The sequence below is a fragment of the Phoca vitulina genome, unplaced genomic scaffold, assembly GCF_004348235.1.
Source record: "Phoca vitulina isolate PV1807 unplaced genomic scaffold, GSC_HSeal_1.0 scaffold4, whole genome shotgun sequence".
NCBI classification, from domain to species: Eukaryota; Metazoa; Chordata; class Mammalia; order Carnivora; family Phocidae; genus Phoca; species Phoca vitulina.
Window position 1 is genome coordinate 11,460,009 of NW_022589707.1, and position 13,324 is coordinate 11,473,332.

Genomic DNA, 13,324 nt, shown 5'->3' on the forward strand with positions numbered 1-13,324 from the left:
AGTAGGTCATGATCCCAGGGTCCTGGGATCGAGCCCCGCGTCGGGCTCCCTGCTCCGCGGGAAGCCTGCTTCTCCCTCTCCCACTCCCTCTGCTTGTGTTCCCTCTCTCACTGTCTCTCTCTGTCAAATAAATAAATAAAATCTTTAAAAAAAAATAAAATAAAATAAAATAAAATTTAATTCGCTTTAAATGTGAAGATCAATCATCTAAGTTTATCTGTTTGTGTCGGTCTCGGGGCAGAGCCACATTTGTGGGATGTGAAGATTATTTGGGAGGTCTTCTTTAAGAAAGAGAATACAGTTTTAAATGTAAAAAAACATTCGCAGAAGGGTCGTGGCAGAGACGTATCCAAGGGAGGGGCCCTACAGTTTCAGCTCCATTGGTTTCATGGCAAATCAACTTTGGATTTCTCACTTTAGGGTCTTTTGAGCATTCCATGAAAATATCACAGTATCCTTACTTTGCTTTTAATTTTCAATTTCTTTGAAACTACAGTTATGTCCCCCTTTAAAATATGTTTCCTGAAAACCAGAATTTAGGAAACAAATAATACCGGGCGCAATTATGCATCATTCTTCAAAGCGATTTGCAGCAAAGAATTACAGATTTAGCCAGTGCATTGCTTGTTTTGCCTATAAACCATATAATTAAGCATGACAGGTGGACAAGAGTGCAGAGAAATTTAAAATATTATGACTCTTTGCCAAGATGAGGCCAATGAAAAACAAATAAAAGTATTGGAAATCACAATTTACGTCAATGAATGCATTATTGGATTCACCAAATTTTCCATTGCATTGAATAAAGAAATAGTCCATTTTATAGGAGAGAATGAAGGAACACTAGAATTGCTAATATAGCCCAGACCTAACATAGCATCTGAGATGGAGAGGGTCCAGTTCGATATACTGTAGAAACAGTAAATTCATGAGTAACTGAATATATGCGTTTGAGGAACAAGAAAAAGGACAGATGGTGCTAATGGTGGTCACAAGCCTCCCCCTTAAACCCCAACTTACAACTGCATCTTTTATTTCTAAACCATTAGCCACATTCTGAGGGAGGCAGTTAGAAATATCCCCAGAGTCTCTCATTACGACAGACGTCTTTATGTTTATACACGGTGTAAGTCTGTGATGGAATCATATTCACAATCATGGGTATAATATACTTATGGAAGGAATTCTTTGAAGAACTTGGAGAAAATGTTTTTAGAAGAGTTCCTTCCTTCAGTCTCATCCTGTGTGTATATTCTCTCTCCCCTCTGCATCCTCTGGGTATGATAAACACACTTTCCCCAGACTGAGGATGCCCCATTCCATGATATATCCTTTCTGGTCATTAAATAACAGGACCCAATATTAACGTTGGCCTTCTCCATCCCTTTATAAGAAAGTGTTTTCAGCCAAAGATATTAAACTAGTCAACTGCTCCTTTCTCCTGTCAGAGAAACAGCCAGCATCCTGAAATCACAGCTCATTTGTACCACATTGGCGTGAATATTCAGACTCCATTTGTCTCCAGCTCTTAAACGCTGGTGTTAGAGTGAATGATAGACATTTTGTTTTGAATTAGCAAAAAGGAGGAGGAAAAAAAAGGCCCAAGTAATAATTTTGGCCTAAAATATCTGTGTCAGGGAATGCAGCTCTGCCTTTTCCTTAGTAAAAGTCGATTAAAAAAAATCTAGATTTAATTTGGCGTTAAGGTGGACCTGGATGTAGAGAACGGTAGGAAGGAAACTGCTTCAGATGTCCCCACTCTGACCGAGTGCTTGTTCTACGTAAATCCTCTTGGAGTATGGCTGCACGTAGTGCAAGATGTCCACAGCCGCATTTTGTTAAACATTCCAAAGCAGAGTTCAGAAGCAGCTGGAACTATGTCCTTGGACTATATAAATCCACTCATAGTTAGAGCCTCAGGTAAGACTTTTGATCATTTTGGTTGAAATCTATTAAATAGCACAATCATTCTTTTTCTCTTTACTCATACCCATTGGAACAAAAGTCTGGAAAGGAGTTCTAGAAGAGACTTTCTTCTAGAAAGTGCTCCTGGCACCACTGTCTATGTTTCTCCCTGCCCTCTGTGGCCTTCATCTTGGCTTGTCCACCCTGGCACAACCCCCTCTGTCAAGAGCTGTGTTAGGCAGGAATGTGTGCTTCCACAGAGGCACCTCCTAAAGCCAGCTGCAATTCCCTGGCCTCGAAACTGCCATCATTTGGCCAAAGTTACAAAATCCGAATAGGGTGATGCTGGAATGTCCTCTTACCCCACCTAACATGAAGGTTTCCAGAATGTTGAGATGACTATGGGATTGTGTTCCTTTTGTCCTTTCAGTCCCTCACCAAACTTGGGCTCATTGCGTATTTTCTTCCTTATACCTCATGACAAGGACCTACGCACAGACTCCTAAAGGTGAGACTCTTGGGGAAGGAGTGGATTCAAGACATTCTCACATATCAGGCTGGTTCTAGAGCCACTACCAGAATTCTATAGAAAAGATTCTTAGTTTTAAGAAAGACCCCTTCAGATCCTGTGATAACAAGCTTGGGCACACTTGAACTAAACAAGAGACTGAGCACTTTATTAAAGGTGTCCAGGGAGACTCGTTCTGCAAAACTCACGAAAAGAGGAAGAAAAAAAGAAACTTCTCTTTCCACTCCATCTGGAGCTTCAACTGACTCCAAAAATATTGGCCCACAGTGGTTATAAAATCTCCCATTTATGCTGTTCTTAAACAAGGGCAAAGCCTTACCACTCAAAGCACTTCTTTTACATGCTCATAGGAAAATCATCTCTCTCTCCAAACCTTGTAGCTGACTGAAATTAATGACACACAGTCAGGAGGCACCTATGCTGGCCACTGGCCACCATTCATTTGGAACACCCCATCTAGGCCATTCATGGATTGTAGAGCTATTTTCTCTTGACTACAAAATTTCCCTTTTCTCATGTTACGTAAATAACAATTTGAGTAAAAATCACTGACTCAGGTGTCATTGATATCCTGGGTAGCTGCATAAAAACTGGCATCTTTTTCTGGCTACTCAAAGAACACCAAGAGGGAAGTGTGGAAGTGGGTACATGAAGAAAGCTGGTATCTCATAGTTCATTAAAGAACATGGGTGGGGTTTGCAGAGAAGGAGGAAGTTTCCAGACCTCAGACAGTTTCTTCCACTGATCATCAGACAATCCAAGGAAAGATCAAGGTTCTGCTAAAGAAAGATAACTAAGAGAGGAGAGAAAAAGAAAATAATTGCAAGGAGAGAACTTAAAGGAAGAAATGTAATACTTCAGAAAATAAACGAAATGAATAAATATCTTTCCTCCTTTTGTTTGTATCACAGAAAGCAGGAAAACTAGTGCTGGGATAAACACGGCCCCATGAGAAATGACATTTGCTGGTGGGGCCTAGAGAGAAGATTGTTATGGCCATCATGGCCCATGGCCTCTCCACGCTCCACCAGCCCCCATTCTGGCCTGGCTGTGAAACTCTAAAATATTGCCAAAGCCTCCTTGAGAGCACAGATAGAGGAGTGGGGAAAACCAGCAGGGATCAATGGACTAAGGAAGGAGTTCAATGTGAAAGTGGTCCACTCCCTTCCACTGAGCCCTTTACTGGCTGTCTAGACAAGATGGTCTATGCCCCTGACCCTGAGAAGGATCTACTTTCTGTCTCTCTTGACATTGAGGAATCTAATCCCAGGCTCCCCTATTGTCCAGTCTGATCAGCTCTGATTGGTTGATGAAAAGAATGGCCACAAAGGAAGGAGTTGATGTGTGAGACCCCCTTGGCAGAAACTTGGGGAGTCAAACACATGCTCATGGGTACAGTTAGCTAGAGGTTGGCAAATTTGGGGAGGACAAGCCCCACAGGAATGGTTTGGGGCATAGACCCAAAGGAGGGGACAGAAAAAGAAATAAAATAGGTCCAAATAAATGAGGAGAGAGAAATAGATAGACATACATTAGTTAATATATATGTTCTTACAACCCCTCATTAGAAGTAGCATGTGGATTTCTTTTTCATGGGAGGGTTCTTCTGTTATTTACCAAGAAAACCTTCTGCGTACAATTTCTGGTGGCATTTTGGAAACACCGCTCCTCTATCTCCACGCAATCTCTCTGGATGACTTCATCCATTCTCATGGTTCTAATTCCTAAGTAGAGGTTATGACTGGGGACATCTCTGTCTCTAGCTCTCACCTGAGCTTCAGACTGGCATAGGCCCTTGAGATTCCACAAGTCCTCACACTCAGTAAATCCCAATCTAAACTCATCATCCTTCCCTCCTGGAACAGCGCTCTCATGGAAGAGTGATAGGATCTGGGGCAGGCTCATGATATTTACTGTCTCCCACCTTTTTGAGAAGAGAGGTAAGTCTCCTGGGGTCAGCTAATCATATTTTTCTTCCAGCCCCTCTCCAGTCTTATTTCTACTTGTTGTGATAGAGGGCAGCAAATGAGGAGAAAGGACCACTAATAATCATCATTTGGAGATAGTCTTAAAGCAAATAAACTGTAGGTTCAGAGGCTACATCTAATCATCTATGTATTCATTCATTCAATAAATATTATTAAATGTCTTACTATATATAAAACTTCCCTACAGCTGTGAGACATGTAAAAGGCACACTCTTCAATTTCAAAACTAACACCATGTTATTGGAAAATGAGAGCTGCACACAAAGGACTACAACACACCACAGCATAACCAAATGTTCTGAGAGTGATGTCCATGCTATGAAAGTTCAGGAGAGAAGAATCAGAGGGAAGTGCATCTTCAATAAACTAAAAATCCGAATATTAGAAACAAACGATAATGGGGTATTATGGATTGAATTGTGGTGCCCTGAATTCATATGTTCAAGTCCTAACCCCCAGTACTTTAGAATGTAACCGTATTTGAAGATCAAGTTTTTAAAGAGGGGATTAACTTAAAATGAGATGATTAGGGTGAGCCCTAATCTGATATGACTGGTGTCCTTGTCAGAAGGGGAAATGTTGGATGCACAGAGAGACACAAAACACGTGTCCACGCTACAGGATGGCCATGCAAAGACACAGGGAGAAGACAGCCATGTGCCAGCCAAGCAGAGAGGCCTCAGGAGAAGCCAACCCTGCTGACATCTTGATCTCAGATTTTTAGCCTCCAGAACTGTGGGGAAATTTTTGTTGTTTAGGCCACCCGGTCTGTGGTATGTTGCTATGGCAACCTGAGCAAACTACTACAGGGTGCAAGGGATATAATCCGGAAACAACAATTGTCTGGGAACCACGCTGAATTCCTGAAAAACTTTCCCTCTTACTGGTGCCAGCCTGGGCAATACTGTGAACAAGTGAAATTTCTTTTACTTTCCATATCCCCTCCCTTCTGAAATCCCCTCTTTCTGCTCCCCAGTAGACCCTCCAGCTGGTGGAAGTTCTCCTTCCGGCTGAGGAGGGTTCACCGGAAGTAATGGTACTTATTGTTCCTGAAATCACCAGTGTCTGTGCAAAGGTGAGCTTATTCACTGGGGAAGACTGACTTATCATCTCTCCATTCCCTCAAGTCATCAGCATTCTTCGCCGGAAGTGAGGACTTCATTATTATTGATCTGGGACTGTTTTGCTTAAGATGTTATATATGCAGGAAAAAAACAAAGCAAAAAATCAAATTACAAAGCAGAAAAAACAATTCCTTCCAAACTTGATGGATTAATTGGTAAATAAACTATGAGGAGCATAGCAGAAAGCCTGGCTTCTCACAGTGCATCTTTAGGTGCAAGGATTTAAAAAATCAGGCAGAGAGAGGCTATGTAACTGCTAAGAACAGAGCCTCCCCTACCCCTCCATCACATAAACGCTACTCACAGGTAAGCAATCAGATGTCCACTTCTGAGCCTTCTGGTTGATCACCAATCCTTGTAGAATTTGATTGAAGGATCTTAAAATGTTTTAATGATACCTGGTATAAAAGGAGGATGGAAACATGATTAAGTGGAATGAATTTTAGTTACTGTAGACTGTATGTAAATGTAAAATATCATTTCTTCCTCAGGTACTATTGTGAGTTAGGACCTTAAAGGGGGAAATAAGTTACCACCGGATGTTGTGCAATTGCATTTTAAGAAAATGAGCACAATTATTCCAGTGTCAACCCCTAACTTACTCTAAGTAATGGGGTGGAGAAGGTGGTATAGTTAATACAGAACAGGGACTACTACAAATGCCAATAATCAAAGACAAAGGCTTTAGAACATAGTCAAGGACACCCCCTTCTCCAAGCCCAACCACAATCCTTCCAAGCTTCAGACTCTCAAAGACCATGTGGGCCCTTTGCTTTGTCCAGAGTCTTCTGTTGGTGATGGTCAGGAACTTGACTAATGGGTAGAGGAGAGTCTGGAGGATTACAATTATAGAAATGTACTAGTAGATAATCTAGAGTTAACTCTCCTGCACCTGGAACACAGCAATAAATATTAAACATTAGAAAGACCAAAGAAGTAACAACTGTGAGACTAAATCACCATTATACCCTTAAGCCTTTCCCAACACAATGCAACAAGGACTTCTAATGAGTATGAGTATGAAATGCAACTTTGCGCTTTTAATGTTTGCCTTTAACCAAGTAGAGTAATGGATCTCAAGTGGACCTTAAGAATATAGCTTGCTTTCGGGGCGCCTGGGTGGCTCAGTCATTAAGCGTCTGCCTTCGGCTCAGGTCATGATCCCAGGGTCCTGGGATCGAGCCTCACATCGGGCTCCCTGCTCGGCAGGAAGCCTGCTTCTCCCTCTCCCACACCCCCTGCTTGTGTTCCCTCTCTCGCTGTCTCTCTCTGTCAAATAAATAAATAAAATCTTTAAAAAAAGAAAAAAAAAGAATATAGCTTGCTTTCATCCATCCCCAGCCTCTGCCACTGGGCACTGGAAGAAAACAGAAGCTCATAGAGGTGAAGGGACTGGCTTGGAATCTCACTGCTAGAAACTGGACCTGGATTCCTAGATTCTCATTTCAGTTTTCACAGGTAAAAAAACAAAACAAAACAAAAAGCTGCTTAGCATGTTACTTATGGTTTGTATCCATCTGAGGAAGGCTGTTATGCAAACTAACGATCAGGGCACCTTGAGGGGCTCACAGATTTGTCAGTAAATCTGGGTGCTATTCCTTTCCTTAATCTGGAGCAGCCACTCAGGCTATCTGTAGCTCCCCTCCCTGAACCTCTACCACCTCTTCCCACTGGTCCCAAGTGCACACATCTACTGTTGTTCTGTCATACATCTAAAGTTCCTTGCTCAGCATTCTGGGAATGGGGGCCCGCATCTGAAGGAGACTAAAATCCAGTTGGAGTGATAAAACATATAATTACATTTCCGGGTTACAAAGCCAGAAAGTCACAAGAGCTCTCAAACCCACTTAAATTTCGTTTCTTCTACTGTGGGTCCAAGTTTGGAGGTCTTTCCTTTAAACCTGAGGAGAAGGGGACAATAAAATCGTGAGGCATGGGGCGCCTGGGTGGCTCAGTCGTTAAGCGTCTGCCTTTGGCTCAGGTCATGATCCCAGGGCCCTGGGATCGAGCCCCACATCGGGCTCCCTGACCAGCGGGAAGCCTGCCTCTCCCTCTCCCACTCCCCCTGCTTGTGTTCCCTCTCTCGCTGTGTCTCTCTCTGTCAAATAAATAAATAAAATCTTAAAAAAAAAAAAAATCGCGAGGCATTTCCTAGGTGGAAAGCTTGCCTAAGCCTGCTTCATAATCCGGTTCCTTACAGCTCCTAGTCCCCTGCCAGCATGCAGGAGGACATCAAGAAATATCTGATGAATGAATGAATGGAAACCATGGATGAAATTCCCGAAACTGTAGGCCAAATTTTGTGCATATTAACATTCATTAGCTTTCAAGGCAGTCTCTGCTCCATTTTTCTTCCTGCCAAGTTAGAATTGAAGGGCCACAAAACTGATGAAGCTCTTACTCCCTGTTTTAAAATCTTTTTCTAACATTAGTTACCTTGCAACTTCAAATAGATTCCTGGGTGCCTATTATTCACTGGACCCCTTTAAGCTTTTAATTCGGTGCCCAACACATGGATTCCGGCTGACCTGGCTCAAAGGCAGTTACTGAAATTCTCTGTAGGCAAAGCTGAGTCTAGACCGGATGGTAAAGAAGGAAAACACCTGAGATGAAGGAAGAGGGGAAGGGAGAGAGAGCAGGACTGTGTTAGGCAAGTTAGCCTGTCTTCCCCCCACAACCCCCTTCCCAACCCATGGCAAACAGCCAGGTGCTATTTATTGATCCTTTGATTGAACCGTCTGCTCAGGCATGTGGGGCCATCTGGGTTTTATACGAAAGCATTAGCTCTGGGAGAATCAAGGTGTAATAAAAGGAAAGGAGAGGGCGCCTGGATGGCTCAGTTGGTTAAGCAACTGCTTTCAGTTCAGGTCATGATCCTGGAGTCCCAGGACCACGTCCCACATCAGGCTCCCTGCTCAGCAGGGAGTCTGCTTCTCCCTCTGACCCTCCTCCCTCTCATGCTTTCTCTCTATCGTTCTCTCTCTCTCAAATAAATAAAAATCTTAAAAAAAAAAAAAAAAAGGAAAGGAGAAATTTCTGTCCTCTCAATCAGATTTCTAGTTCTCCAAGAGTAGTGATTTTCTTAAAAACCTCAAAAAACCCCTAGCTAAAGCCAGTCGGTAGCATGAGAAACAGAAACTAGCACCTTCCTAGGTTACCCAAATGAAAAAACATTGCCAGTACAAATTTGCAAAAAGTGATTACAATTCTACCTTAAAATTCCTACCACAAGTATTCACGGAAAGATGCCATTTCCCAAATGGATACCGAAGGGTTGGGTGAAGGGGAGGGTCTTAGGTGATATATAATTATAACAGGTAGTTATTACAAAGTTAAATTAGGGATCCTTTATAAAAACGAATAACTTTGTATAGCCAACAAGAACCAGGTTTTAATTATTTTAAAATTTTATTTTATGTGGTTGAATTAGGACCCCTTGATTTTAACATTAATATTTATCTTTAAAAATCCTCCATGACTCTTTTGTAATATGCTCTGCTTTCATTACGGACATAATAAATACTATGTATTAAGGGCTCTTAGTGCCAACCTTTGTGCTAAGCACCTGGTACACATCTATCTCATCTGATCTCTATAGCAGCCTAGTGAGGTTCAGTCTTAGCCCTAAGAAGCTCATTGTATTTAAGTCATTTGCCTCGATTCACCCAGCTAGTAAGTAGTGAAGAAAGTATTCAAACCCAAGGGCTGACCCAGCCTGATGGGTGTATTGAAAGGATACATGCCCACATCCACTTATTCATTGAGTGAGTACTCTGCACCAGGATGGGGCCCACAGGGATGAGCAAGGACTGCTTTCCCAGAGCCTGTGTTCTGGTGGAGTAGAGACAACACACGTGTTTCTGATCATGAAGAAATAAAACCGCATGTTGCCATAGAGGGCCAGTGGAAGGCCACCAGAGGTTGCATGGTGAAAGATGGTCTCTCCAAAGAGAAGACATCGAGGCTGAAGATACATTTCTAGGAAGGAGTAGCCCACGTGAAGATCTAGGGAAAGAGTGTTCCAGGAGGAGCCCTTGAGGATCCTGGCATGAGGTAGAGGCTTTTACAAGATGACTGTGTGCTCTGTGATCATGAAACACTTTCCAAGTTACTTGGCCCATATGGGACTCAGGCTTATCTGTCTGTTGGCAGAGTACACAATGCTGAAAGATGTGCCAAACAAGGGGACTTACCAAAAAATGATCCTCAAAGTGCTGTCTTTGCTGGAACTCATGACAGTGGTAGTGGTGCTGGTCACCTAGCCCTACCCATAGAGGAGAGTGCCAGGGACGCACATGGCCACTTTTGTATTCAGTGCCCAGAATGATGGAGGTCCCCTGCGCCCCCTCTCACTTGGCAAACTTGAGAGCTGCTGTCCGTGGGCTTATGTGAGCTCCTTTCAGTCTTGTGCATTGGAGGATAAGGCAGAATATTTCTTAATAACAGAAGAATGAAAAGCTATAGGACATAATCCTTGGAATGGGAAAGGAATGGTAAGTAGCTATGTCAGTCGTAGTTGGCAGGAAGGCACATAATTTGTGGGGATGGAAATTAAAATATTTAAAAATAGATCTATGGGTTTTAGTCAGAATGAGCCAGTAACAATAAAACATCACTAATTGTCTCTTGTGAATTGTCTCTGTTTTTCATTTATAGTGGAATATGGGAGCTGGGAGTGTTTTAGAAGGGAAGAAATATGTGATCTTAGGGAATTTGGTCACTTAAATAAATACTAATGAGTGAACCAACCTTGACCAAGTCATTTAACCACTTTAGGGCCCTCAATTCCTTCATCTGTAACACGAATTTTTTTGAATAGAGATTTAAGATCCCTCCAATTCACATGGTTTGTATATAATTCTATGATCTTCCGAGGGGGGAAAAAAATGTCTCGTGCATGTCTCAGTATCTGTGAATGACTTTGTAATGGTTGTGAATAAAACAAGCTCAAATGAGCTCACCCCTTTTAGCATCTAACAGGCTGCTCAACTGAAGGGTACTGTGTTGCAGGGACCACTGACCCTCCCATTCCATCCCCCCATCATTTCTAAGAGATGAGTGTATTTTATAGCTCCAAGGGAAATGATAATATATTATAAAATAATATCTATCATTTATTGAATACCTACTATGTGCAAAGTACTTGACATCTGTTATCTCATTTTTTTTTTTTAAAGATTTTATTTATTTGACAGCGAGAGACACAGCGAGAGAGGGAACACAAGCAGGGGGAGTGGGAGAGGGAGAAGCAGGCCTCCTGCAGAGCAGGGAGCCCGATGCGGGGCTTGATCCCAGGACCCTAAGATCATGACCTGAGCCAAAGGCAGACGCTTAACGACTGAGCTACGCAGGCGCCCCTCATTTTTTTTTTTTTAAGATTTTATTTAGTTATCTGAGAGAGAGAGAGTGAGAGAGAGCATGAGAGGGGAGAGGGTCAGAGGGAGAAGTAGACTCCCCACCGAGCAGGGAGCCCGATGCGGGACTCGATCCCGGGACTCCAGGATCACAACCTGAGCTGAAGGCAGTTGCTTAACCAACTGAGCCACCCAAGCACCCATCTGTTATCTCATTTAATCTTCAAAAGAAAACTATGAAACCGGTTGTTTTTATTAGCCCCATCTGAAAGCAAGGAAAGATTCAGATTCACTACCACACAGTTAATAAGTAGCAGAGTTGGAATTGCACCCAGATTTGTTTGATTCCAAAGCTCTTCCCATGACTGAACACTCAGAGTAGTCATAGCTGCCAATAACGACACTTCTTTTACTCTTTTGAGATTTATACCAAAGAAAAAATTTTTGGAGGAGGGTCTTAATGAGTCTGTTTAATGCAGATAGACCGGCTTCTGCATTTGCCTACAAATGAGTAGCCTGTGGCAGTTTAGTACTCACGGAGAACAGCTAGAAACTCTGGGTAACATTCCAAAAACCAAAAATCTGTTTGAAGGCATCAGAGAGCTGCTGCAGTAACCAAGACTTAAGGGGCCAACATCCTGGAGAGAAAGAAGGCCTGGAAAAGTGGCCTCACATTCAGTGATTTCTCCCTCAAGGCATTTGCTGAATCCTTAAGACACAAAAACATGACAGAGAACAAGAAACCAGGCAGGATACTTCTGCACAGCGCAGTTTTCAGCAGCTGCCCAGAGCTGAGTAGGAAAAACTTCAAGAAGGAGAACCATTTTGGACCGGACAGAGCTACTCTATTCTAATTGTGGTGGTTTTTACACAGCCGTATGCGTTTGTCAAACCTTACGGAACTCTACTAAAAGGAGTAAATATTACTATACGTAAATTATGCTTTGATTAAAATAATGGAAGGAAGGAAAAAAAAGAAGAAAGTGTCTGGGGACACAATCTCAATAGGACCCTTGGAGAGTTCACCCACAGAGAGGGGACAGACTGAAGGTCCATGGAGTGATACAAATTCACCTCAGCCCTAATTCAGCTAAAGTGAACTCCCCAAATCTATTAAACTACCAGAACATAGGTTAACCCCATCTGGAGGAAAGCAACATCATCCAGCACTTCAACTGGGTATGCATATGGAAAAAAAGAAAACTAAGTCTTGACCTCTGTTTAACACAATACCCTCCACCCCACGCCCTCCAAAAATTCCAGATTGAGTGTAGATCTAAATGTGAAAGCTGACACATAAAAGCCTTCAGAAATAAAGTAAAGGATATGTCCTTGTTCTTGAGATAGGAAAAGATTTTGTAAATCACTAACCATAAAGCATTAAAATTGATACATTTCACTGTATTAAAATTAAGAACCATAAAGAGAGGGAAAAGGCAAGCCATAGGTTGAGAAAAAAATATTAGCAATACATATATTTGACAAAGAACTTATATCCAGAATATATAAAGAATTCCCACAAATCAGTAAGAAAAAGATAGATGACCCAATAGGAAAATGGGTAAAGGTTTGATAGGCACTTCACAAAAGAGGATACTAAAATGGCTAATAAGCATATGAAAAAGTGCTCAATCTCAATCATTAGAAAAATTCAAATTAAAACCACACACCATTAGAACAGCTAAAATTCAAAAGACAGACAATTCAAAGTGTTGGTGAGCAACTGGAACTCTCATGCACTGCTGTGGGAGCCTAAACTGGTACAATCACTTAGGAAAAATATTTGGCAGTTTCAGCTGCCGAAATGGAATATTTGTGTATCCTGTGACCAAGATATCTTACTCCTAGGTATGTACACAACAAAAATCCAGGGGTGCTTGTGTGGCTCAGTCAGTTAGGTGTCCGACTCTTAATTTCGGCACCGGTCATTATCTTGGGGTCCTAGGATTGAGCCCTGCATCAGCTCTGCGCTCAGTGGGGAGTTTGCTTGAGGATTCTTGCTCCCTCTCCCTCTGCCCCTCCCTCCACTTGCACACGCACTCTCACTCTCAGATAAATATATAAATCTTTAAAAAAATCCATGCATATATTCATCAGAAGACATGAACTAGAACAGAATGCTCATAGCAGCACTTTTTAGAATAGCCACAAACAGGAAATCACCTCATTGTCTACCAATGGTAAAGTGGATAAGTTGTGGCAGGCAAACAATGAAATACTGTATAACTATTAGAATGATCTAAGTATTGCTCAGGCAATGAATCTCAGAAGCATAATGTCAAATAACAGAAGTCTCTCACAACACACACACACACACACACAGGAGGATTCTATTAACATAAAATTAAAAAACAGAACTAATACTTGGTGTTAGAAATCAGAATAACAGTTATCCTAAGGCAGTGGGCGTAAGGGGAGGAGGTT

The 13,324-nt window shown here is 42.0% G+C and overlaps 1 protein-coding gene across 3 annotated transcripts in view; it reads right to left on the reverse strand.

Moving 5' to 3' along the window:
- The window catches only part of CALD1 (caldesmon 1), a 287,920-nt gene that overhangs the window by 107,703 nt on the left and 166,893 nt on the right, over positions 1-13,324 (reverse strand). For all 3 annotated transcript variants that reach the window (XM_032401519.1, XM_032401522.1, XM_032401520.1), the window contains one exon: positions 5,851-5,944. The gene's annotated coding sequence lies outside the window, so the exon portion shown is untranslated. The remainder of the gene's footprint in view (positions 1-5,850; positions 5,945-13,324) is intronic.